The 25,199-nt window shown below is 37.4% G+C and overlaps 1 long non-coding RNA gene, 1 other non-coding gene and 2 pseudogenes across 5 annotated transcripts; 1 reads left to right on the plus strand and 3 right to left on the minus strand.

Moving 5' to 3' along the window:
• Positions 1-964: 964 nt before the first annotated feature.
• On the plus strand, positions 965-2,170 carry LOC147950067 (uncharacterized; annotated as a pseudogene).
• Positions 2,171-8,151: 5,981 nt separating this feature from the next.
• LOC104699348 (uncharacterized) lies at positions 8,152-10,337 on the minus strand. Of its 4 annotated transcripts, none has more exons than XR_753359.2 (5): positions 9,989-10,337; positions 9,448-9,666; positions 9,246-9,368; positions 8,888-9,172; positions 8,152-8,814 (listed from the first exon to the last, which is right to left on the minus strand). It is a non-coding gene; the product is annotated as an uncharacterized LOC104699348 (long non-coding RNA). The 4 variants fall into 4 exon arrangements; XR_753358.3 differs by having other exon boundaries at positions 8,922-9,172; positions 9,989-10,248; XR_015563245.1 differs by having other exon boundaries at positions 8,922-9,137; positions 9,989-10,200.
• A 798-nt stretch (positions 10,338-11,135) lies between these two features.
• LOC147950068 (uncharacterized) lies at positions 11,136-24,924 on the minus strand (annotated as a pseudogene).
• Positions 16,089-16,195, minus strand: LOC147950069 (small nucleolar RNA R71). Its single transcript, XR_015565774.1, has one exon. It is a non-coding gene; the product is annotated as a small nucleolar RNA R71 (small nucleolar RNA).
• Positions 24,925-25,199: the final 275 nt, after the last annotated feature.

Below are 25,199 nucleotides of genomic sequence, written 5' to 3' on the forward strand. Positions count from 1 at the left end.
ATCTTTAATGGAGAAAATGGGTTTCAATGAGCGATGGGTGGGGTGGATCATGCAATGCATCACTTATGTGTCCTATCAGGTTCTTATCAATGGGGAACCCAAAGGTCGTATTGGACCAACGCGTGGGATTCGACAAGGGGATCCAATTTCTCCATACTTTGTTTATTTTGAGTACGGAAGCTCTCATTTATCAAATTAGAATAGCAGAGGCAGTCGGAAAAATTCAGGGACTTAGGGTCACCTGTCCAAGTCCGCGAGTCTCGCACCTCCTCTTTGTTGATGATAGTTTGTTCTTCTACAAAGCAAATATTCAACAAAGTAAAGTGGTGATTGACATAATCTGCTAATAAGGCGAGGCTTCATAACAAGAGATTAATTTTGCTAAATCTTCTATTATGTTTGGGAATGAGGTAGAATATTCGCTACGTCAAGAAATTAAATCAGTTCTGGAAATTTCCCAAGAAGGAGGTATGGGGACATACTTGGGTCTCCCTGAAAAGATTCATGGGTCAAAAGCCCAAGTTTTTGCTTTTGTGAGGGATAGATTAGATAAATGAGTAAATCCATGGTTTTCAAAATTCCTCTCTAAAGGAGGGAAATAAATTCTTATTAAGGCGCAAGCACAAGCCCTTCCGACATATGTAATGTCGTGTTTTCTATTGCCAAAAGCAATATATGTTCCAAATCAACTAGTGCGCTAGCTGATTTCTGGTGGAGTAGTAAGACGGATAGTAGGGGTATACATTGGATATCTTGGGACCAATTATGCTCGCCACTTTGAGATGGAGGCCTAGGATTCAAAGCATTAGAAGACTTTAATCTCGCATTATTGACGAAGCAATTGTGGAGACTATTAAGATTTCCTAATTCTCTCCTTAGTCGTGTCCTAAAAGGAAGGTATTTTAAGTACAGTAGCCCATTAGAGATAATGGTATCCAACCGACCATCATATGGATGGAGAAGTATGTTGGCTGCTAAAGAAGTTTTGAAACACGGAATTCGGAAGACTATAGGCTCGGGGTTTGGCACATACCTTTGGGCAGATCTGTGGATACCTGATTCCCCTACGCGCCCTCCAAAAGGACTTTCAGATGTCCGAGATCCTTTGATCTGCGTGAACACCTTGATTGACTTCGAGATAAAACAATGGAAGCTGGATCGTCTCTGGGAACACTTTCCCCAGAAGAAATTAGGCTCATTTTAGGGCTACAACCGAGTTGTACTGCATCAAATGATGGATATTGCTGGACTATGACTAAGTCTGGGAACTATTCAGTCAAGTCTGGATATGAGGCCGCGAGATTCATTTCTCGTCCTGCTTGTGAACTCCCTCTTCAAAGGCCTAGTGTTACGGTACTAAAAACACAAGTTTGGAAATTTAAAACTACACGGAAGTTGAAACATTTCTTGTGGCAATGTATTGCTGGGTGCTTGGCAACAAGCCAAAAAATACATTATTGCTATATTGGTAGAGACAAAGGATGTTCAAGATGTGGAGCAGACGAAGAAACCATCAATCATGTGATCTTCGAATGTCCCCCAGCTAGACAAGTCTGGGCTTTGTCGAATATCCCTTCTTCACCTATGTTGTTCCCGTCATCTTCGATATACAATAATTTTTATTATTTATATTGGCAGGGCAAGGACGTGGGAGCGAACGAGGAGAGCTTCAGATTATTTCCATGGATTATATGGTATAATTGAAAGGCGCGAAATAAAAAAAATCTTCGAGAATATTTCAGAACCACTGCAAGAAACTCTTGATATCGCTATTCAAGAGGAAGAAGCGTGGAGGCGAACAAATAGGAGAGAAGATCCCTTAGCAGGGACAAAGCCCATAGTGGAGATCATATCAGTTCCATTTGATGTTCCTGTTTGTTTTATTGATGGGTCTTGGCACGCGTCAGATTCACGAAGTGGACACGGTTAGATTGTGTCTAGTGGAGGGAGTTTGAGGCATTTAGGATTGAAGGGCTCGCGCAGAAGTCTTTCCCCTCTTCATTCCGAGTTGGAGACCCTTTTATGGGCAAAGAAGTGCTTATTGACGATTTCCTTGACAAGTATCCTCATTATGATAGATTGTTTGGACCTTCTTGCTATAAATTCAAACCCAGAGGCATGGCCTGCATTTGCGGCAGAGCTGAAGGATTTTGTGTATTATTGGGACTGATTCTCTTCATTGATTATTAGATATATCCCTCGAAGTGGTAACACCTCTGCTGATCATCTTGCGAAATGTGCAAGAGGTCATGGGTTTTGTTTTTCCCATGTGAGTTCGACGGTTCCTCACTGGCTCTCTCTAGAAGAGAGTTCTTAACCGTGAACTAGTATCTAGAGTTTAGACGACAAAAAAAAAAAAAAACTATTTCCTTCAAAAAAATACATAAACTATTGTTTTGGTACATAAAACTACGCATCTAATTAATTTGTAATCAACATACCTAAACCGTTTTAACCATAAAATAGCGTTTAATGTATCGTGATTCTACTAATCTCAAAACACAAAACAAAACGACGTCGTTTTGTTATTTACCTTTTTTCTTAAACCAAAATTGATTTGGGGGTTTAGGTTTTGTTCATCAAATTTCTCATGGTGTTCCCGATCTCATGTTGGTGTGATGGGGATGTTATTGTATACACCTCCACGACAAAGGAGAATCCATATCGATGATTTTACCGATGGTCAATTGGAAGGAAAGTACAATTGTTCTTAGCATTCTTAAACGAAATTAACATGGTCAAAGAGAATGTTAGTGATTTGAAGAAGCAAGTGGGATTGAGAAGAAATTGTTTGTGACAATGGAGGAAGAGATAGTTAAGAAGATGAATGAGAAGATTGATTAAGTCATCTTTGAAGACCATTGGTTTTGCGGCTGTACTTGCAGTCTTTTTTGGTTGGCTATGGAGAAAGATGTAGACTCTTGCTTTGTTCATTATTTAGTCGTATGTGTTGGTGTCTATGTGTATGACTTTCTAATTGTTGCGTAATGCCAAATCCAAATTAAAGTAAAGATTAAACACAAATCCAAAAGAAAAAGATTGAAAACATAACTATGACTCCCATTGGCTACTTTCTTGTGTGAGTGTTTCAGGTCCATGAGTTTGTGTGAGGTTTTCAGGTTCTTGTGTTGTTTGTGTGAGTGTTTCAACTCCTAAACTTAAAACCTGCAGCGGCCACAAAAAATAGGGTAAGTGACACTACACAAAAACCTGCAGAGAATAAAAACAAACACAGAAAACCTGCAAACACAACAACAGACATAAAAAAAAAAAAAAAAACAGAGACAACAAAACCTGCAGACAAAAAAAAACAGACACAAAAAATCTGCAACCACAAAAACAGACTTGCAAACACAAAAAACAGACACAACAAAACCTGCAAAAAAAATAGTAATATATATATATACACAACACAAACCTGCAAACCAGAAACAAAAAAATTAGAAACATGCCTCGGCCGGTTGAATTGTGTCCTCCTTCTTACTCTTTCTCACTTTTCTTACTCTTCTTCTCCTTAGGAAATTTCACACATCCAGTTGCATTGTGTCCTGCTTCACCGCATCACTTACAGTGCATTATAATTCCAATCCTTCCTAGTTTGAGTATCTCTGGTTCCCATTTCTTCTTCTTCTTCTTTGAGCTCGAGCTTACCCTTGATTCAATCATACTTCTTATTCTGTCATTTATTTCTACTAGGTGGAATTGGTTCTGGAGGTGCTTTCACTAAGACATACTTGTTTGTCATCCAAAATCGTTGACCTCTCACAGGATCATGACATGTCTCATATTGTTCCAACCATACTAGAGAGCTAATGCATGGAGCAACAAAATCTTCAACATTCTTACCAACATCTATGATTGCTTCATAAGCATGTTCACATGGAATTCCTGTGACTTGCCACTTGCAGCATGAGCATTCCCATTTCCCAGTACTCAAACACACACCTTGTGAATTCCCATCTATCAGAACTTCAAACTTCTGATGTGTTCCTTTTGTGACTTCACATTTCATAGCTTCTTCCTCCTCTTTTTCCAATATATCTGATACATACTCATATATCTTCTTCTTCCATTTTAGTATTTTCTTTTTTTCTCTTAGTTATACGTGTCATCGCTTGCCTTCTTATTGTTTTCATCACTGGAACCAATACTTTTGCCCTTGCTTTGACGATGGTGGCATTAAAGGACTCATTTGCATTGTTTTCTACATCCTCACAACAATTGTGAATCTTGAAAAAAGGTTTACACCAAGTATTTGGTTTCTCCTTCATCACATCTTCATACAACGACATGTTATATGCTCTCAAATCATCCAAAGTAACTTCATAGGCATAATGGTTGTAGCTCCAAGCGAAGTTCCATACAAACTTCTTCAAATAGTCTTTATTTGCATGTTTCTTCTTCAAGTTCTCCACAATATGCTTGACACACGGTCTATGCTCAGCTTTTGGTAATGCACTTTTAACTGCACTTATGATTCCCTTCAAAAATCAAACACAAAAGTGACATTATACAACAAGAAAATCTGATTAAACTATACCACATCATTATACTACAAATAAAAAAGATTTACCTTACAACGGTCTGATAAGACAACATAATCACTGCCATCTTTTAGATTCAAGTCAACACTAAGCTAATTCAGAAACCAAAGCCAGTTGTCTGCAGTTTCAGCTTGAACACAAGCCCAAGCAACTGGAAAATCTGATTATTAGCATCATGACCTATAGCAGTCAATAAACAACATTTAACAACACACTTCAAGTAGGTTCCATCAATCCCAACGATTGGCCTACAATAGTAAAATACATTCTTCATTGCTCCAAGACATTCATAGATTCGGTTGAGCACATCTTCTCCAGCTGCATTAGAAATGGTGTGTGCTGTTGATCACTTATTTGAGTCTATAATTTCAGCAACATAACCTCGGATGTGAGAAAATTGCTTGTCATATTATTATTTTAGCTACTTCAATGCTAGAAGTCTTCCTCTTTGCACTTGTCCAATAGTGCTGCATATTTTCCATTGCTCCTTAATATGCCGTTGAATTTTAAGAGGCATAATATTAGCTTCAATCTCAGCTTGTCCATGAATAACCTTCCAATAAGTGGACTCTTAAGCAACTTGCATTTCCCATTAGAAGTACAACTATGATCGGTGCATATAGTCTTCAAAACCCACATTTGCTTCAACTCTTCGTATGCACAGTACACATACCAACCACCACCCTTCTTAATAGCACACCTAAAACTGATTTTATCTTTTTCCCACTTATCTTGTCTAAGATTTTCCCTATTCTTCAATGCATAATGCAAAACAATCTCTTTGAACTCAAAACCAATAATAAAAGTTTTACCAATAGCCAATTTATCATTTGTTCACAACCTAATCTTCCTATCTTTAGTAATTACCAGATCTTCATCTTCATCCGAGCTATCATGTATGGTATTACGACAAATCTGAAATTGTAACACCCGCGAACCAAAACACAGCGTTTTGGGGGTGGGTGTCGATCGACACTCATGGGGTGTCGGTCGACACCACTTATTCTGGTTCGACCATATCAATTTAATTATCGATTTGAACCGGTTTGGTTTAGGGAAAACCATTGAACCGAACTATTTAGGTGTTTTGTCGCAGAAGAGGGTTTTGACAAGTATTGTTTGTCGTCGTTCTCTTGTTTTTGAGAGAAAAGAGAGAAAAACTTTATTCTTGAGATTTTGGTGATTTTTGAGAAGATTGTTGGCTGTTCTTGAGAAATATAAGGCTACGGGGGAGATAGAAGCTTGCTAGGAGGGTTGGATTCGTTGATATTGGTCTGAATCATCCTGCAAAGAGGTGAGTGCATGACCATGGCTAATCTAAGCTCTTGATTTCCTTCTTCTTGCTTGTTTGTTGTTGTTTTGTGTGTTTTATTTCTGGGGATTGGATTATACAGGTTCCTAGTGATGTTTCTGGCATGGGTTTTATTGGATGATTTGGAGGAGATTGGAAAGCCAGATTCGACTCTCGACTTCGTGCGGATCGCAGTTGCAGGTGGAGTGTCGATCGACACCAGCAAAATAGGCATCGATCGACACTGTAGGGTAGTGTCGGTCGACACCAATGCCAGTGTTGGTCGACACTAGGCTGGTGTCGGTCGACACCTCCCTTACAGTGTGACGATGTTCGTTTTCCTGGTTTGTGTGTTTTGTTTGTTGATTGTTTGGAACATTGGAGTCATTGTTGCTTGTGTGTATAGCCCAGTAGATGGGAGGATTGCCTCACTGAGTATTTATCAAATACTTATGCATCTCAATTTGTGTTTGTGGTTCAGGTAAAGGCAAAGTGTGATCGTGGAATCAAGGCAATGAAGAGGAAGATGTTCTAGGGACTCGATTGGATGTTGTCTGGCATTGCTAGGTTGCTAGAGTTGGGTCATTAGAAACATTGTTAGGATTGTCGGTTTAGTGTTTCTTGTTGTTGGTATTTGGATATTGTTATGATTATGATATTGGTTTATTATCGGTTATTTATTGGTATTGGTTATTCCGCTGTTGTTTGTGTTTGTGGTTAGGTGGCTAGTGGATATGGGATCACTAGTTGTAATTTATTATTATTATTATATTATTATTAGAAAAAAAACGGGTCAGGTCGTTTCAGAAACTCATTGAACCAGTCCGCTACAGCTTCCTCTACCTCATACTCAAACCTTTCCATCACGTCATCTTCACCTTCTTGTTTGGATCTCTTCTTTACTTCTTATTCTCAACATCTCTAGCATCCTCTTGATCATCTTTTCCATCATCTTTTGCTGGAGATTCGTTTCTACTCCTCTTTCTTAGCCTCTCTGGAGTCGATGATGTCTTTGTCGTCTCTTGTCCATCATCGTCTCTTTCGTTTTCCCCATCATCTCTATCATCGTCTTTGTCGTCGTCCCCATCATCTCCACTTTCTCTATCATTCTTATCTATCATTCTGATCTTGTGAGGTGTTTTTTTCTTTAACTTGGAATCAAAGTCTGGATTAAGAACCCTAATTTTGATTTTGTCTAGATTATTAAAGAGCTAAACGGTGTTGATTGATTTCTTTTAGTTTTTAAAAAAAACAAATAACAAAACGACGTTATATTGTTTTTGTGTTTTGAGATTAGTATAATCAAGATACAAAAAATGCTATTTTATGGTTAAACACGGTTTATGTATCATAAATTACAAATTGATTGGAGATGTAGTTTTAAGGATAAAAAAAAAAGTTGATGTAGTTTAATGAAGGAAATACTTTTTGATGGTGATAGTTTCACTACAAAAAAACCTGCATTTTGGGACTCCAAGTTGTGACTCTTTTTTTGGTCACAAAAAAATGTGACGCTTATGTGACTACTTTGAGACGCATAAACGACTGTAGTACAAACAGAGGGAAAAGCGTTGCTAATTAACGACGAAATAAAGTGGTCGCACAAAAGTCTCATCTGAGCGACTAAATTGCTATTCGTTCGCGATGAAAATTGTTTGGTCGCAAAATGATCGCAATTTGAGACCAATGTGCAACTATTATTTTAATAAGTAAAATAGTCGCGAGTTAGTTGCAAATGTGCGACTCTTTTGCAACTAACACCTGAAGGATATGCGACTAATCTTTCAGGTGTCACTATTTTTGCTACTTTTTTGGGACTTCTGTTATATGTCACTATTTACTACTGTATAATGACGACTTTGCGACCTATTTTGTGACTATTTACCAATATATCATATAGTCGCAATTGTGCCACAAACTAATGACAATTTTGCTAATATAGTGTGACTTCTTTGCTACTTTTTACTAACTCTGGGAATTTTAATTCTCAAATTTACCATATATAATGTTAATATGTTAAGTTACTTGTTTCTACATTGATTTGAACTGATACATACACAAAATATATATATATATATATATCTTTTATATATTATATATTTTTTATATATGATAGTCTGTGATATTATTATGTCACAAAATGGTCGTAAATTTGTGACTATATTGGGATTTACTTATTTTGCGACCATTTTTTTAGCTACCATCTATAATAGTCATTAAATAGTTGCAAAATACGTTTGCAACTGTTTTGTGACGAATTTTGGGAGTCGTAAATGATGTGTTTTCTTGTAATATTTAAAAAATAAAAAATTCATGTTGAAAAACTGAGAAACTGATAAATATAGGGAGAAAAAGCCGTCAACCTTTTTTTTTTGACACCAATTACTAATTAGTTAATAATATTTAAATTCATAAATTCTTATATATCTAAGAACTTGAATTCACGGAGAACTTTGATCGCATCTCTGCCATGAACGAAGCAAGCTCCTCATCTCTCAGCTTGTTCCTCTCATTCTATGTTTCCATCATCTTTTCAAGAACTTCGATATGGTCATCTTTCTCTTGGAGGGCTTGCACAAGTTAAACATCACGATCATATATTAGTGATGAAGATGATAAACAAGTACGAAGTCTTTTTGCAACTTTTCCTAATCCAAAGATTCGACCCTTGGTTTGGAGAGTTTTCTGAAATTTAGAACAATTCGAACAAAATATATAAAAAGAATCATAAGCAAAAAATAATTTGAATCAAAAAGTAAAGAACTCAAGAACGAATTGGTTAATCATGTCGACAGGGATTGGTGTTGGTAAGCCATTTCCATCGACTGAAGGTTGGGATAAACTAAACCCCTCCATCCTCTTACAAGAATTGCCAATCACTTCCTTAGCTAAAGGGTCTTGAATTAGCTTGGTCTTTTTGTTGGCGTGGGTGTCTTCCATCAATGTTAAGTGATTAGAAGCCACACCATCTCTTTTAGTCTGTAAAAAGAATTTTAGTTTTAACTTACTGAAGTTAAGTTTTGAATTATGCTACAAAATGTTGAAAACTTACAAGTTGTAGTCCAGAGGTATAGAAGCTTGTTTACCTGGCATTGTGCGTTGCTCACACTTTGCCACCTCGATTGCTATTCCGGTTTTTAGATTTCTGGGTAGAAGTTTTGTTTGTCTTGGGATGTGCCCACTACTCTTGCAACCCTTTGTACACCTTGTCGTTTATTCCCTTTGGAGTTTCTCCGCGCTTCCACTCACTTAACATGTTGTAATATTGAGTCGCTGTCTCTTTGTCAAACTCTCGACAGACTCTAGATGTCATTTGTGGCTCCCAGTTAAAATCTTGCTACAAGATTAAAATGTATGTTAAATTAAACTTGCCATTAAAGAAAATAACTCTTGAAACCATGTAGTATTACCGCAAACTGTTTCAACCAAAGGTCACGGTCATCACTTGGCATTGACGAGTATATTTCATAAGGTTCTTTGAGGAGTCCATACATCATCCGATTTAGAGATTTGCTAATGTCGTTTCCAGATGCCTCAAACATGCAAAAGTTTGATATATATAACAAAAATAATAATAAGAAATCATAATTATATAAAAAGTTTGACATTTACCATGTAGAATCTCTGATGTAGTTGGGATGGAGTTTTGAGATAAGTTCTCGTCCCGGTTGAGAAACGAAATCCTCAATGGTCATTAGGATAGGAGGTGAGGCAGTTGTAGGCGATCCCGAGACTCTTCTAGAGGGGGTTTGAATCTCAGACCCACAACCACTCGGTTCTTGTCAGTATTGGGTGGAGCGGTTTCCACGAGAACAATATGCTTCATAGTCCCTTTGTGTAAAAAACGAAATATTACAGTTATACAAAAATCCAAAAACTCAATAAAAGATCAACTGAATACCCATATAAATTGTAACTAATAGATCAAGTAAACAGATATATAACATCAACAATATATCTGATTTTTAATTTTAGGAAAACTAAACTTTTACCCAATTCTTAAAAATTAAAAAAGCAAATCATAGTATCTAACCTAACAACCCCTTAATCTAACATAACGAACACCTAATCTTACATATTTGAACCCAAAATCTTTACTTTTTGAATAAGCCACAGATACTCAAAACCAAACATTGCAAATTCCAAATCTTACATAGTTGAGAAAAAGGCTAAAAATCTTTCATAGTTGAGTGGTTGTGGTTGATATGAGAAACAAAATCTGGGGTTTAGAAGAGAGAAAGAGGGAGATATGGGAAAAAGAAGAAGTAAAATGGTGAAGAAAAAATTTGGGGTGAGGAAGAAGAAGTGCGTCGGTGGAAATGAAAGAGAAGGTGAAAGGTTTTTGTGGTTTAAGCTAAGTAACCCAAAAGAATTAAATAATCCTTCCCGAAATATCCAAAAGATTTGGGAAAATTATTTCCCGGGGTAAATTTTGTGTTTTATCCAACGGAATCCTGACAGAATTTTTTTTAATTTTTCATTACTCCTGACAGTTTCCCGATGGATCTATGAAAAAAGTTCAAAAAACTTCATATATAGTTAGAAAAATATCTTTATTACTCAATTAGCATTACAATAAGTATACTACATAGCTTGCAAATCTGTTCCATTAAAAAAAACTATGTGTATATAGAAACACTTATGATGATATCATGTTAAATTTTGAAAATTTAAACTCATAGTAATATAATAGACCAAAACCGATTATAAGTGTTTTAAGACATAAGAAATAGTGTTTGTGAATGTGTTAAGTTATAAAGTTTCATATCCTAAATCTATCGGTAATCTATTGGTATATCCCCAATGGCTGATGGTTTTCCGATGGAGTTTAAAACACGTGTTAAATGCAGTTGAATTCATAACTCCGAGAAAATTCTTAGGGCTGTCGAGGATCTGTCGGGATTTCCCGACAGATTATCAAAAAAATATGATTTTTTCAGGTTTTATATATTTATATTTCAATTTTATTTGACAAACTCAATTGGCATGTAGTGTTTTGTTAGACCTAATTTATTAAAAAAAAAATTAATGATGTGTTTTGTTAGATTTCAAATTATTAAATTTTTAATATTTTTTAAATTGAATTTTGTTATCCAGAATCTTTATAATTTATTTAGTAATATATTGTCAAATTCGTTTTTAATTTTTTTTGTTAGATCTCATTATTTATTTATAATTATATACTGTATGTACATTTTCATTTCTCTTATCATTAAATAAATCTTTTATAATGAAATTAATTAATTTATTATAAAACATACAATACCATATAGTGTTTGATCTTTAATTTTTATTCAATACTATATAAAATTAACATTTATTTTCAACTCTGAGTCTGTTGAATAATCAGAAGAAATTGAGTTTGTATCATCCTCAAATTCTCCAATTGCTTCCTCTGACCCTGAATGCACTGCTTCATCTCCGTACAAGGCGAAGTCAACCACAATATCAACTTTAAGGGAATGTTCAACCGAAGCCATCTGACAACATTCGCTTGCATGCAAAGGATTGTGAGCTGCAACTCCATATACTTGACCTCTTGGGTTTACCGACGTAACTATGATCCATGGGTCGTTCAAGTTTGTAACTCGAGGATAGTTTAAGTAGCATACCTGTAACAAGTAATGAAAAATGATTAGTTATATATATTATATAATGATGCTTTTCTAATTGAATGTTAAGAAATGAGCATACCTGGTCGCTTGTGATGCAAGAATAAAAGGGTCATATTTTAATAACCTTCGTACTGAATTTATTGATGTAATACCAAATTGGTCACCTCATATGTCATCACCAATTGTGGGATCGTACCATTCAACACAAGTGCAACCTTAGGTTCAACATTCCTGGATAGCTAATTTCCATTATTTTTAAGGATACCGTAGTACACAACATCGTCGGCTTTAATAGATATACAAGAATTAATTGTTGTCCTCCTATCTCCATCATCATGAATCCTAGTAGAAGCATACCCTCTAGTGCAATATCTCGGGTACGCCGTTGCAATGTAGTTTGGTCCATTAGAGATCTCTACTAACCATGTTGGAAATGATTGACCTTTTGAAATTTCATCTGATACCTATAAATATTTTAGAATAATTAATCAATATATCATTTTCTATTAATTATAAAAGTTACTTATATAACTTACATAAAATTGCAACCAAGAAACGAAATCCTTCTCTTTAAGCTGCTCAAGTTTATCCTCTGTATATTCTGGATAGTAGGAGCGTATTACAGCCATGTAAATCCTGTAAAACAAAATTATTTAATACTAATCAAATTATTTATTTGAAAACAATTTAATTTTATATACATAAGCATGTTTTTAATACATACCTCTCATATTCAAGAATATCCTCACAGTTGGTGAGAATATACATGTGCAAGTGAGTATAAATTTTAAAATTCTTCCATTTTCCACTAAGGTGGCCAATTTGAGTAAACAAGCATGAAACATATATGGGATATGTTGGTTCCTCATCGTCATGACGAGAAGGATGTCGACTCCTTGCACGAACTTGCTAAGATAAGTAATATTCCCCAAAGTGTGAGCCTTCTTCATTAATGCTTTGTGCCACAATAGAACCCTCGACTTTGCTTAAAATTTTAACTTTTTTCTTTAGGTGAAACATGTACCGCTCAAGAGGATACATCCATCGATATTGAACACACCACCAAGTGGTGCTTCTCGCAGTAGATGAATAGGTAGATGTTCCATAACATCAAAACAAGACGGTGGAAATATCTTCTCAAGATTTCAAAGAAGAATGGGTATATTTTGTCCAAATTGTGGATATCGTCAACAGTAAGTGTTCTTGTGGATAAGTCCCGAAAGAAAGCACCAATTCCTATTAATTATTAATAGATAGAAAATATGTTCATCGTTAACAACTAAAATGTACCTACAATTGCTTCGTGCACATTTGTTGCTAGAGGATTGGCAAAAGCAAATGGAAGAAGTCGCTGCATAACAACATGACAATCATGACTCTTCATTCTATAAATTTTTCTTCTCTAATTTCAACTTAATTACGCAAGTTAGATGTGTAACCGTCAAGAAACTTCACTCTACGGGTAATCCAGTTGAAAAAAGCCACCTTTGAAGCCGTATTTAATCGATATATCGGAACTAGGCATCTCTCGTTTGCCATTATCTTAAGCTCAGCCGTAGAGCAAATATCTGGCAAGTCTAATCTAGACTTCAAATTTTCCTTTGTCTTCCTTGGAATGTTTAGGACGGTGTTCATGAGGTTGTCAAATAAGTTCTTCTCAGTGTGCATGACATCAAGATTATGCTTTAACAAAAGGTCTTTCCAATGTGGAAAATCAAAAAGAATGCTCTGTTTATGCCAATTGTGATTAACACCAGCACCGTCAACAGGATCATGTCCTTTATCACTGACGTTAGGAGTCCTTGCTGCTCCAAAATCTCTAAACTGAGTCAACGTAGTCTCACCATCTATAACAGGAGGTGGATCATCATACACTTTCTTATTCTTCTTAAACAAATTTATTGAACGACGATAAGATTGATCAGGTGGTAGAAATCTTTGGTGACAATCAAACCAATATGTCTTGTGTCCGTTCTTTAATTGGAATGCATATGTGTTATCTTGACAATACGAACATGATAATCGTCTGTTAGTGGTCCATCAAGATAACATACATATGCTGGAAAATCGCTTATGGTCCACATTAATGCCGCTCGCATCGGAAAATTTTGTTGAGTTAATACATAATATGCTTCAACATTGTGCTCCCATAACGTTTGCAACTCATAAACCAATGGATGGAGGAAGATATCAAGTGACCTCTTTGGATGTTATGGACCAGGAACAAAAACTGAGAGGAACAAAACTCTCGACGCATGCACAACGATGGTGGTAGATTGTAAGTGATGTTCACATATTTTACCTTGTTTTACCTTAGTTTTTAACACATTTTGCATGATTCACTAGCTTGTTAGGTCATCATTGAGTATTTTTAGGGTTGTTTATGCATTAGAGTTGATTTGCATTGCATTGCATTGTTTCTTGCATAAACAGGTGATTTAGGACCCAATGGAGCATGGATAAGTGTTGAGGGAGAGTGAAGCCATCAAGAGAAGCAGACAAAGGAGATAGAGCAGAGGAGAGTCAAGGTCAGGAAGTCCACTCGACCGTGTGTTGAGAGGGACTCGACCAACTGAAAGGAGCAGAAGAAGACCTGACTCGACCATGCACTCGACCGAGCACATGGTCGAGTCAACCGAGCCGCCTCTTTATTTCGTCCTGTAGCCATTTTAGGGCTTCCCTACTTTTCTATATATACCCCTTGTACTCTATGGCTGCTGACAAGCCACTTTAGAGAGATAAAATATCAGAAAACCTAGTATTTACCCTTTTTGGGATTTTAGCTTTTAAGTTTACATCATCAGCCATTTTTAAGCTTTTTCTCTAGATTTTCATACTTTGTTGCTTCTGTAACTTTTTGGGTATTGAGAATCTAAGTTTATTTCTTTGAACAAAGTTGTAGATCTTCATCTTATCTTTCTAATCATGCAAGTTTCATTGATTTCTGGGTTTATGATTTTGTTCATCATGTGTTGTTCATCTGAGTAGTGTGTTACGATCTTACGGATGGATTAGGCTGGATGAGAGTTATGGTCGTTTAGACTGATCAAGCTTGATTGTTTAAATATCTCTTCTAGATTTGGCATGTGATGATCTGGATCTTTATGCCTGCTTTTATACGCAATGGCTAGTGAGAACTAGATCTAGGAGTATCTAAGCTTGATTGTTATTGTCATGAGAATGGATTAACAAGTATTAGAGGATCATTATCCAGAGATAGCTCACTGTTGATTGAGGTTTGTTGATCAGTTTAAATTAGTATAGCTCAAGTCCAGCCCATGAATCCATCCCTAGGACCTTCTGTGTTATTGATTTCTCTATTTGATTACTTTTATCCGCTTTCTGTTTGATCTACTTTCGTTCTGCTCTGTTTGATTGTTAAGTTTGATCTTTGTTCTTCGTAGCTTTCCACTCGACCCTGTACTCGATCGAGCATACGATCGAGTGCATGCTTGAGTCCATTTCCAAGTTCTTACTTTATGTCATGCATCTTTCTAGTTTCATTCCTGTTTCATTACATATCTTAGTTTCAGTTATTATCTTGCATTTAGTCTTTTATCTTAGTAATTTATATTCTGCATTTACATTTCTGTCAACAACTGTTACATCAAAACCATTTTCATACTTAGCTTAACTTAAATAAGTGTTTACATCTTGACTGCTTGCATCATACTCATTATGGATTGACATCTCTTATACTGCAACTGCATAAGAGTAATTGAAACCTCTTTCATCCCACCTGATCATACATCTTAGGGTCTTAGCTTGTGTCTGTTGTCTGATTGCATCATTCATACATTCATAAGTATATTCAAACCCAGAGAAAAAACATGTTTCAATTTGGTGTTGTTGCCATTTGAGTAGTTGTTTGTGACAGTCTTGATTTACACAAGTTTAAGATTAAGTTCTATTGTTACACTTGATCATTACTGACTTGAATCTTCATCTGCTTGGTTGTTTTGTGTTTCATGTACCAACTTGACCCAGCACTCGACCGTCTGCACGTATGAGTGATCGATCGAGTCACCAAGCCGGATTCAGTCATTCTTCTAGTTTCATTCAGTTCGATCCTCAACTCAAGTTTGTGCTCGACCGTCTGTCAGTTCGAGTAGGTGATCGGATCAGTACATGCAAACCAGGTCGAAAGGAAACAAGAACCTTGAGAGATACATTGAGCACATCAACCGTTTACCAAGGGGTTTAAGGCAACAGAGAACCAAAATCCTTCAGAAACAAGAACAACAGCTGATCATGGATCCACCTATGCAGAGACCAAGACAGATTGGAGCTGGTGATGCTCCAAACACCCACACACAAAGGGCTGGAATTGTCCCACCTGTAGTAGCAAATAATAATTTTGAGATAAAGAATGGGTTGATTACTATGATACAGTCAAACAAGTTCCATGGTCTGCCTATGGAGGATCCCTTAGACCATCTTAATGAGTTTGATAGGTTATGTGGCCTGACCAAGATTAATGGAGTAAGTGAAGACAGTTTCAAGCTCAGACTCTTCCCATTTTCACTTGGAGACAAAGCTCATTTGTGGGAGAAGACTTTACCAACAGGAACAATCACAACCTGGGATGGCTGCAAAAAGGCTTTCCTGGCCAAGTTCTTCTGTAATGCAAGGACTGCTAGACTGAGGAATGAGATATCAAGTTTTGCCCAGAAGAATAATGGGACTTTTTGTGAAGCATGGGAAAGATTCAAAGGCTACCAAACTCAATGTCCTCATCATGGGTTTAGTAATGAGTCCTTACTTAGCACATTGTACAGAGGAGTTCTACCAAAGATCAGAATGTTGTTGGACAATGCATAAAATGGGAACTTTCTCAACAAACATGTGGATGAAGGATGGGAACTGGTAGAAAACTTGGCTCAATCAGATGGGAACTATAATGAAGACTATGATAGGACTATCAGATTTGTTGAACCTGCCTAGGATGAGAAGTACAAGAAATATTTGAAGACTGTGCATGACAAGTTAGACAAGATTCTCCTTAGTCATCAGACAAACATTCACTTTCTTGCTGATGAAGATACAACAGTTCAAGCTGGGGAGAATGACATGGCTGAGCTGTGTTATGTACAAAACCAAGGTGGTTTCAAGCCTTACAACCAGTTTAAGAACAATAATCTGTCCTACAGAAGTACTAATGTGGCAAACCCATAAGACCAAGTATATCCAGCTCAACAGCCCCAACAACATAACAATTATGTGCCCAAGCAGCAACACCAAGGTTTACAGGCTTCAATATGTCCCCCACCAGGGTTTCAGACTAACCAAAGCCAGAAACAAGATCTAAGAGCTATGATGCAGAAGATGTTACTTGGACAGGCAAATGGGCAGCTTGAGACAGCAAAGAAGTTGGTTGAGCTTAATCAGAGGCTGGATTGTTCTTACAATGATCTGAATATTAAGTTTGAGAGCTTGAATTCAAAAGTCAAGTTCATGGAGAGAAACATTGCTTCTACATCAGCTCCTAAGCCAAACCAGCTACCTAGTAAGGCTGTTCAAAATCCAAGGGAGTTCACAGCTAAAGCTATCCAGTTCTATAAGGAAATTGACACTGAGGACAGTGAGGTTCAAGCTAGGGAGGATCTATCACAAGGCAAATCTCAGAGTGAAAGTTTTACACAGAAAACAGAAACCGGAGTACCACTTGACCGTACACTCGACCTGACACACGATCCAGTACATGATCGAGTGACTTATCGAGCTGATCCCGAAGAAGCTGTTAAACCTGTTAGATACATCCCTCCTGCTTACAAGCCTCCTCTACCATTCCCAGGGTGTTTCAAGGAACAAAAACTGAAGGAACTCAGGGAAATAATTGAAAAGAAGGAATTGATGGCTTTGAAAGAAGAGGTAGTCATTCAATACAAAGAAGAAAAGAGGGGACCTGCTTTGGAACAGTATGCTCCATATCCTCTCTACCAAGGCATGCTACTTGAGATATAACAACAGAAGGCTCAAAATCAGGATAAGAAGGATCTTGAAGAGTTTGAAGGAGCCATCATTCCAACCAAACTTGAAGACCCAGGTCCATTTGATTTGCCTTGCTCTTTTAGCTACTTGCATTTCAACAAATACTTGTGTGACCTAGGGGCATCTATCAATGTAATGCCCTACTCCATTGCACAGAAGCTTGGGCATACTGACTTCAAGCCCGGTAACCTCTACTTATGTCTAGCTGATGGATCACATAAGGATGTGGTTGGTAAGTTGGAGAATTTCCTAGTCAAGATAGGCAAGGCTAGAATTCCCAGTGATTTCCTCATTATAGACATGGATAAGGAGTTGGAAGACTCTATCATCCTAGGAAGACCATTCCTAGCCACTGCTGGAGCTGTAATTGATGCTAAGAAAGGGTTGATAACCTTGAACATAGCTGAGAGTTTGATCATGAAATTTGATATCAACAACCCAACCAACTTGCCTTCTATAGGTCAGCCTTTTGCTCTTAAAGACAAGAGAGATCATGGAGTCTCAAGTGAAGTGGAAACTTCAAGGACTAAGTTCTCTTCTCATGAGAAATCAGATGAAAATCTCAAGGGTTCAGTTCAAGATTTGACTAGCTTGGTGAAGGATCTTCAGCTTCAGATCAACAAGAGGTCATTGAAGAAAGCAAGGCCAAGATTCAAGCTTAAGCAGAAACACGGTTCAAGTTTAAAGGGTGAAGTGATTAAGAATTAGCTTCACATTGATCAAGTTACACCAGGGAGGATCCCATCATCTCCTTGGTCTCCAAACCAAGCCTGAGAAGGCATCAAAAGTCAAAGCTTAGTGACTTTAAACAAGCTCACTAGGGAGGAAGTCCCAAAGGTATCATTGTACATAAGTTTTATTTTCCTTGTAGTTTTGATATTTTTCTTTCATGTTCGTGTTGGGCAGGCCTTTATTAGGGAAGTATAGATGAGTTTGAGATGAATGGAACTTGTAGAAAGGAGTTTTTGGGGTCACTCGACCAGCCCATGAGAGGTACTCGATCGAGTGATAGCAAGCCCAGGCCCACTCGGTTCAAATTTTCTTTTGCTCGATCGAGTGGAGCGAGAAGCAATTTTAAAATTTGAATTTTGGTCAAGCACTCGACCACGTGGGGTCGAGTGACATCAAAAGTGAGTCAAAGATTGCCAATTCAAATTTGAATGGTATGGACGCTCCACTCTTGTCTCCTTGTTCCCTTTAGCCTCTTTATAAAGAGCAAACTCGATTTTAGTCTCTCACACTTTCTCCTTTGCTAAAAACACTAAAAATCTAGCTAGAAATCTCTCTCAAGTTTTATCTTCTTGCTCTAGCTTAGTTCTTTTGGTTTTTGGGTTACTAACCTATTAACTTTGAGCTTTGAGTCTATCTCTTTCAGTTCGTTTTCAAAATGACTTCAAGGTCTAGAGAGACATCACAACAAGCTGCTATTCATGAAGCTGAAGGAAAGAAGGTTGTTGATCGATTCATGGATCGCTGTGATGCATCCTTGGTCATACAGAAAGAAACTAGTGAACGCACTCGACCGCGTACTCGAGGGGGCAAACGATCGAGTGCTAGCTCGAGTAGGGGGTCGAGTGGCTTTTCGAAGAAGAAAAACCAACATGTTGAGGAAGATCCAGAGCGTACAGAGAGTGATGAGGAGATGGAGGTTACTCTTAAAGAGCACATAAGAAAACACAAGGCAAAAGGGAAGAGGCCAGCCCAAGAACTCCAAGAAGAAGAGAGTGAAAGTGAAGAAGAAGAGGAGGTGGAAGAAGAATCTGATTCCCAAACCCAAGCCAACTCTATGAAGCTTTCATGAAGATGAACTTTCAAGGAACAAGATATCCACATAAAGAAACCATGGAGAAGCTGGGTATTGTTGAAGATGTTGAGTTTCTGTTTGAGAAATGCAACCTAAGCAAATTCATGGGTTTGTGCTTGGAGGGGTATAGGGAAGAAAGTTGTGAATTCCTATCCACCATCAAGCTTCATCTCTTCACAAGCATGGACCAAGACATGGGAGCTGGTTACATTGAATTCACCATCAAGGGCAAGAAGTATGAGCTGTCACTGAAGCAACTAGCCACACTCTGTGGGTTTGAAGTTGGAAGTGAAGAGGACATGGTCATACCTAAGGAGGAACTCTTTGCTGTTTGGGAAACAATTGGAGACAACAAGCTTTATTCTTCTTCCAAGACCAAGAGTTCAAGGATAAGGAGTCCAGTCCTAAGGTACTTCCACAAAGCTTTAGCAAACACATTCTTTGCTAGGAAGGAAACTGGAAACTTGAATGAAAGAGAGCTTAAGATGATTGATGTAGCACTCTATGGGATCATCACACAAGCAAGAGATGGAACTGTTATCCTTGGGAGCAGTGTAGATACAGATTTGGCTATGGTCCTCATTGACCAATTCATCTATTATAGAAGCTGGGTGAGCAAGCTGCACAAGAGGAACTCAAATGGAGTTCTAACCATTGGAGGCATCATCACTCGATTCCTTGTAGCTGCAAATGTACCACTTCAAGGAGAGAAAGCCAAACAAAGATGGATAGACACCCAATATCTCACTTCCACCCTCATTCTAGCAAAGGAGTTTCACCATGGGAAGCACCTCTTCAACTTTGAACATCACACAGTGGGAAAGAATCAGCTTATTCTGCCTAATCAAGCGCTCACCACCATTAGAGAAGGGTTGAACATTGACTTTCGGCCAGCTGCTGAATTCTTGTTTGATGGTATAGCCAAAGTAAGAGAGGATCAATCTAGAGATGTGGAGATGGCTGATGGGGAAGAACAGTTTTATTTTGAAGAATATGAACCAAGACCAAGAGATAGTAGAGGGGTTAGAGAGACAAGCAAAAGGGTAACACTTTTACAAAAGTGGAACAAATGGCATGGGAAGACTGTGCATAAATTGAAGAAGAAGATGGAGAAGATGGCTAAGTCCATAAAAGGTTTAAAGAAGGAAATTTCTGAGCTAAAGAGTGTAGATTCATCACCAGCACCATCAAGTCCTTTGAGGAGGAGCAGCTCAACTAGAGCATTGTCCAGAGCTGAAAACCCGGTGATATCAGCTAGAGCTTCACTGCATGAGCCAATTCAGAGGGAGAGAGGTTCAGGCCGCACAGAACTTCAGTTTCCGAGGCATTCGACCGGTGCCCTCGATCCCCCACTCGACCGATCACCTCCGATGTACTCGACCGAGCACCTGCCCAGACCTCCTTATGGCTTCCCAGCTCCAACAGGTTATCCACCTTACCCCATTAGTCCAGCTTACCCACCCTTTCCACCTCAGTACTTCATGGACCCAGCCCATCTGCACAATACTATGAGCACCAAGGTCAGCCATTCTACCCACAATAGACCACTCGACCAGCCAGCTCGACTTAGCACTCGACCGATCACTCGATCAAGTCGCAATCGATGGCCATAGTCGAGTACCCTGTTTCTCCACCTCCAAGTGAAAGTCAAGACCCTAACTACACCTATGACAACATGATTAATGCTGTAGAGAACTTATTCAACAATCCATAAGGTACCACGATCACCATCTCATTGTAAATACCATTGCATTTCTTGTTTTATTTTATTTTATGTCTTGAATCCTCTTTCAAATTTCTCTTACACAAGGGACTTGTGTAATTTAAGTTTGGGGGAGGGTTTGAGATAGCATTTGACATTGTTTTCTATTTTCTTATTTCAAATTTTTAGCACAATCATGTTAGTATTTGCATTTCATCTAAGGCATATATAGAAAAGACCAAAAAATTTGAAAAATTTTCACAAAAATCTTTAAAAAAAAAAGAGTGTTCATGTAGTTTGCATTGCATAATAGGATCATGTTTAGCATATTTCATACAGGATTGTTTCATATTTGCATTAGGGATCTATGATGAGTTTAGCCTTGTTAACTTGCTTGAATTCACTAAAATAGGATCAATGCCCAAGTTATTAGTACTTTGATGCTAGTTGAGTGGTTAGAAACATAAGATTGAACCAAGTCTAGAATTCCTAAATTGCATTCTGTCCAAACTGAAGCATGTTGTGATATTAAACCATTTCCTGTTTATAAGAACCTAATATTGACTTTTAATATCAGTTTGTGCATTGCTTTAAACTCATGGATACTTTATACGTATTTGGATCATCTTTTCCCATTTTCACCACTCTTGTTGATCCAAGTAGCTGATTTCATCATTGAATCAGTTTCCCCTACCCTTAACCAACCCTTGTTTCAAGCCATGTTATATCTTGTGTGTGTGAGGCCTATTTTGGGATTGAGCTTGGTAGAAAGTGTTAGGTTTGAACTGACATGAATAAAACCTTGTGTAGTTCTAGTTTGCATTTTTCAAACTATATAGGACTAGGAGGTTTAAATTCTGGGTTTGGGACTTGGTGAGTTCAAAAAGAAAAGAAAAGAGTGAAAAGAGAAAGAAAAGGATAAAGTCCTTAGGAGGGAAATGTTTTAAAGAAAATTCAAACTCTAAGTGAAAGAATGGGAGCATTAAAAGTTCTAAGTAAGGTTCTGGTCAAAGAAAAGAAAGAAAGAAAAGAAGAGTCTAGTGAAAAGCTTTATGACTTGGAAAACAAGTTAGAGTAAGAACCTTAGCAAATAAGAAAGAAACCCCATTTCACTAAGAGAAATCAAGTAGAAATCCCTCCTAGGACAGAAAAGCAAAGAGAAAAAGGGCAAAAGATAAAAGATGAAGTTAAAGGGTAGAAATAGGACATCATGGGTTTAGAATGATTAGGAACAATTACTTTGGATACTTTTGGGTAGACAAGGTTCTGTTCTTGTATGTGTATAAGTGATCTTACCTTTAGCCTTCTTCTAAACCTCAATCCACTTTTTGTGAGGGAACCCGTGTTATTGATAAGTCCCACTCAAAAGAGAGACTGTTTCTGTCTCTAAACCCTTATTACCAAGCCTAATGAGTTTAAGCATTGCATAATCTGATTCATGTTCTTTTTTAATGAATGTTAAAGGAAATTGTTGATTTGAATGCATATGGAAGTCTAAGGCTTGAATCAGTTAAGGTTGTGAAAGGCTTGTCTAAAATCTTTAAGTATAGCTCATTCACTTTGCATCCTAGTACTAGTAACTTTGACATTGATTCTAGCTAGTATATTAGCATGTTTAAGGTTTTGAGATCCCATTTTCAAACCTCACTTTCTTACTCATGTCTAGTTTGTTTGCTTGAGGACAAGCAAAGGCTAAGTTTGGGGGTGTTGATGTTCACATATTTTACCTTGTTTTACCTTAGTTTATTTACACATATTGCATGATTCACTAGCTTGTTAGGTCATCATTGAGTATTTTTAGGGCTGTTTGTGCATTAGAGTAGATTTGCAATGCATTGCATTGTTTCTTGCATAAATAGGTGATTTAGGACCCAATGGAGCATGGATAAGTGTTGTGGGAGAGTGAAGCCATCAAGAGAAGCAGACAAAGGAGCTAGAGCAGAGGAGAGTCAAGGTCCGGAATTCCACTCAACCAGACACTCGACCGTGTGCTGAGAGGGACTCGACCGACTGAAAGGAGCAGAAGAAGACATGACTCGACCATGCACTCGACCGAGCACATGGTCGAGTCAACCGAGCTGCCTCTCTATTTTGTCTTGTAGCCATTTTAGGGGTTCCCTACTTTTCTATATATACCCCTTGTACTCTATGGCCGCTGACAAGCCACTTTAGAGAGATAAAATATCAGAAAACCTAGTATTTACCCTTTTTGGGATTTTAGCTTTTAAGTTTACATCATCAGCCACTTTTAAGCTTTTTCTCTAGATTTTCATACTTTGTTGCTTCTGTAACTTTTTGGGTATTGAGAATCTAAGTTTATTTCTTTGAACAAAGTTGTATATCTTCATCTTATCTTTCTAATCATGCAAGTTTCATTGATTTCTGGGTTTATGATGTTGTTCATCATGTGTTGTTCATCTGAGTAGTGTGTTAGGATCTTAGGGATGGATTAGGCTGGATGAGAGTTATCGTAGTTTAGATTGATCAAGCTTGATTGTTTAAATATCTCTTCTAGATTAGGCATGCTCTATGTTGTTCTTATATCTGAGAGGGTAAGAACAAATCCTAGGTTGCTTAGCATCATACCAATGTTTATGTTTTTGGATAATACTAATGCTGGAGATTATTGTGCCTATCCCAAGAGATTGGTTGTATAGGATGGTTTTTGACATGTGATGATCTGGATCTTTATGCCTGCTTTTATACGCAATAGCTAGTGAGAACTAGATCTAGGAGTATCTAAGCTTGATTGTTATTGTCATGAGAATGGATTAACAAGTATTAGAGGATCATTGTCCAGAGATAGCTCACTGTTGATTGAGGTTTGTTGATCAGTTTAAATTAGTATAGCTCAAGTCCAGCCCATGAATCCATCCCTAGGACCTTCTGTGTTATTGATTTCTCTATTTGATTACTTTTATCCGCTTTCTGTTTGATCTACTTTCGTTCTGCTCTGTTTGATTGTTAAGTTTGATCTTTGTTCTTCGTAGCTTTCCACTCAACCCTGTACTCGATCGAGCATACGATCGAGTGCATGCTTGAGTCCATTTCCAAGTTCTTACTTTATGTCCTGCATCTTTCTAGTTTCATTCTTGTTTCATTACATATCTTAGTTTCAGTTATTATCTTGCATTTAGTCTTTTATCTTAGTAATTTATATTCTGCATTTACATTTCTGTCAACAACTGTTACATCAAAACCATTTTCATACTTAGCTTAACTTAAATAAGTGTTTACATCTTGACTGCTTGCATCATACTCATTATGGATTGACATCTCTTATACTGCAACTGCATAAGAGTAATTGAAACCTCTTGCATTCCACCTGATCAGACATCTTAGGGTCTTAGCTTGTGTCTGTTGTCTGATTGCATCATTCATACATTCATAAGTATATTCAAACCCACAGAAAAACCATGTTTCAGTAAGGTGTTACGATTACCGGCCACAATGAATATTGCCTTTTGTGCTTCCCAAATGGGTTGAAACCACCTGTACAGAGTCCTAAGTAAACATTTCGTCGCTCAAACGCAAAATCCAAATACACTGATTGAAAATGTCTCCATGCTTCTGCTTCTGAAGGATGTGTGATCTTTCCTTCTTCTCTTCTATGTTATGCATGCCATCTCATTGGCTCAGCTGTACGTTCAGATTGGTATAACCACTTTAATCTGTCTGCTAAGGGTAAATACCACATTCGTTTATAATGAACGGGAACCCTGCCACTTGTTTCTTAAAACCGTGGTTCGCGACAGCATTTACATCTTTTACGTTTTTCGTCTTGTCTCATGTATATCATGCAATTGTCGACGCACACATCTATTATCTGATATGGTAACCCAATACCATCAACCATTTTTTAAAACCTCGTAGTATGAAGCTGGTGAAATATTATCTTCAGGCAAAATGTCTTTCACAAAATCTGTTATCGCATCCACACAGTCCTCAACTAAATTGTAATCTATCTTAATCATCATCAATTTACTTGCACATGATAAAGGAGAATGACCCTCTCTACATCTTGGGTATAGTGGTTGTTTTGCTGCATCTAACATTCCAAAAAACGTTTGTGCTTCTAAATCAGGTTCATCTATCCTATCTCCATCACCACCAGTCGACTGAATATTTTCCCTATATGCATCATTCACCATCTGAAAAGTCCCTACACTAAAATCTATATCCATTCTCTGTTTTTCTAAGCTAACAACAATATTTGGTTCGCTAGTACTAGCATAATCTGACCGTTCTCCAT

This window comes from Camelina sativa, chromosome 1, assembly GCF_030686135.1.
Source record: "Camelina sativa cultivar CO46 ecotype springtype chromosome 1, ASM3068613v1".
Taxonomy (NCBI): domain Eukaryota; kingdom Viridiplantae; phylum Streptophyta; class Magnoliopsida; order Brassicales; family Brassicaceae; genus Camelina; species Camelina sativa.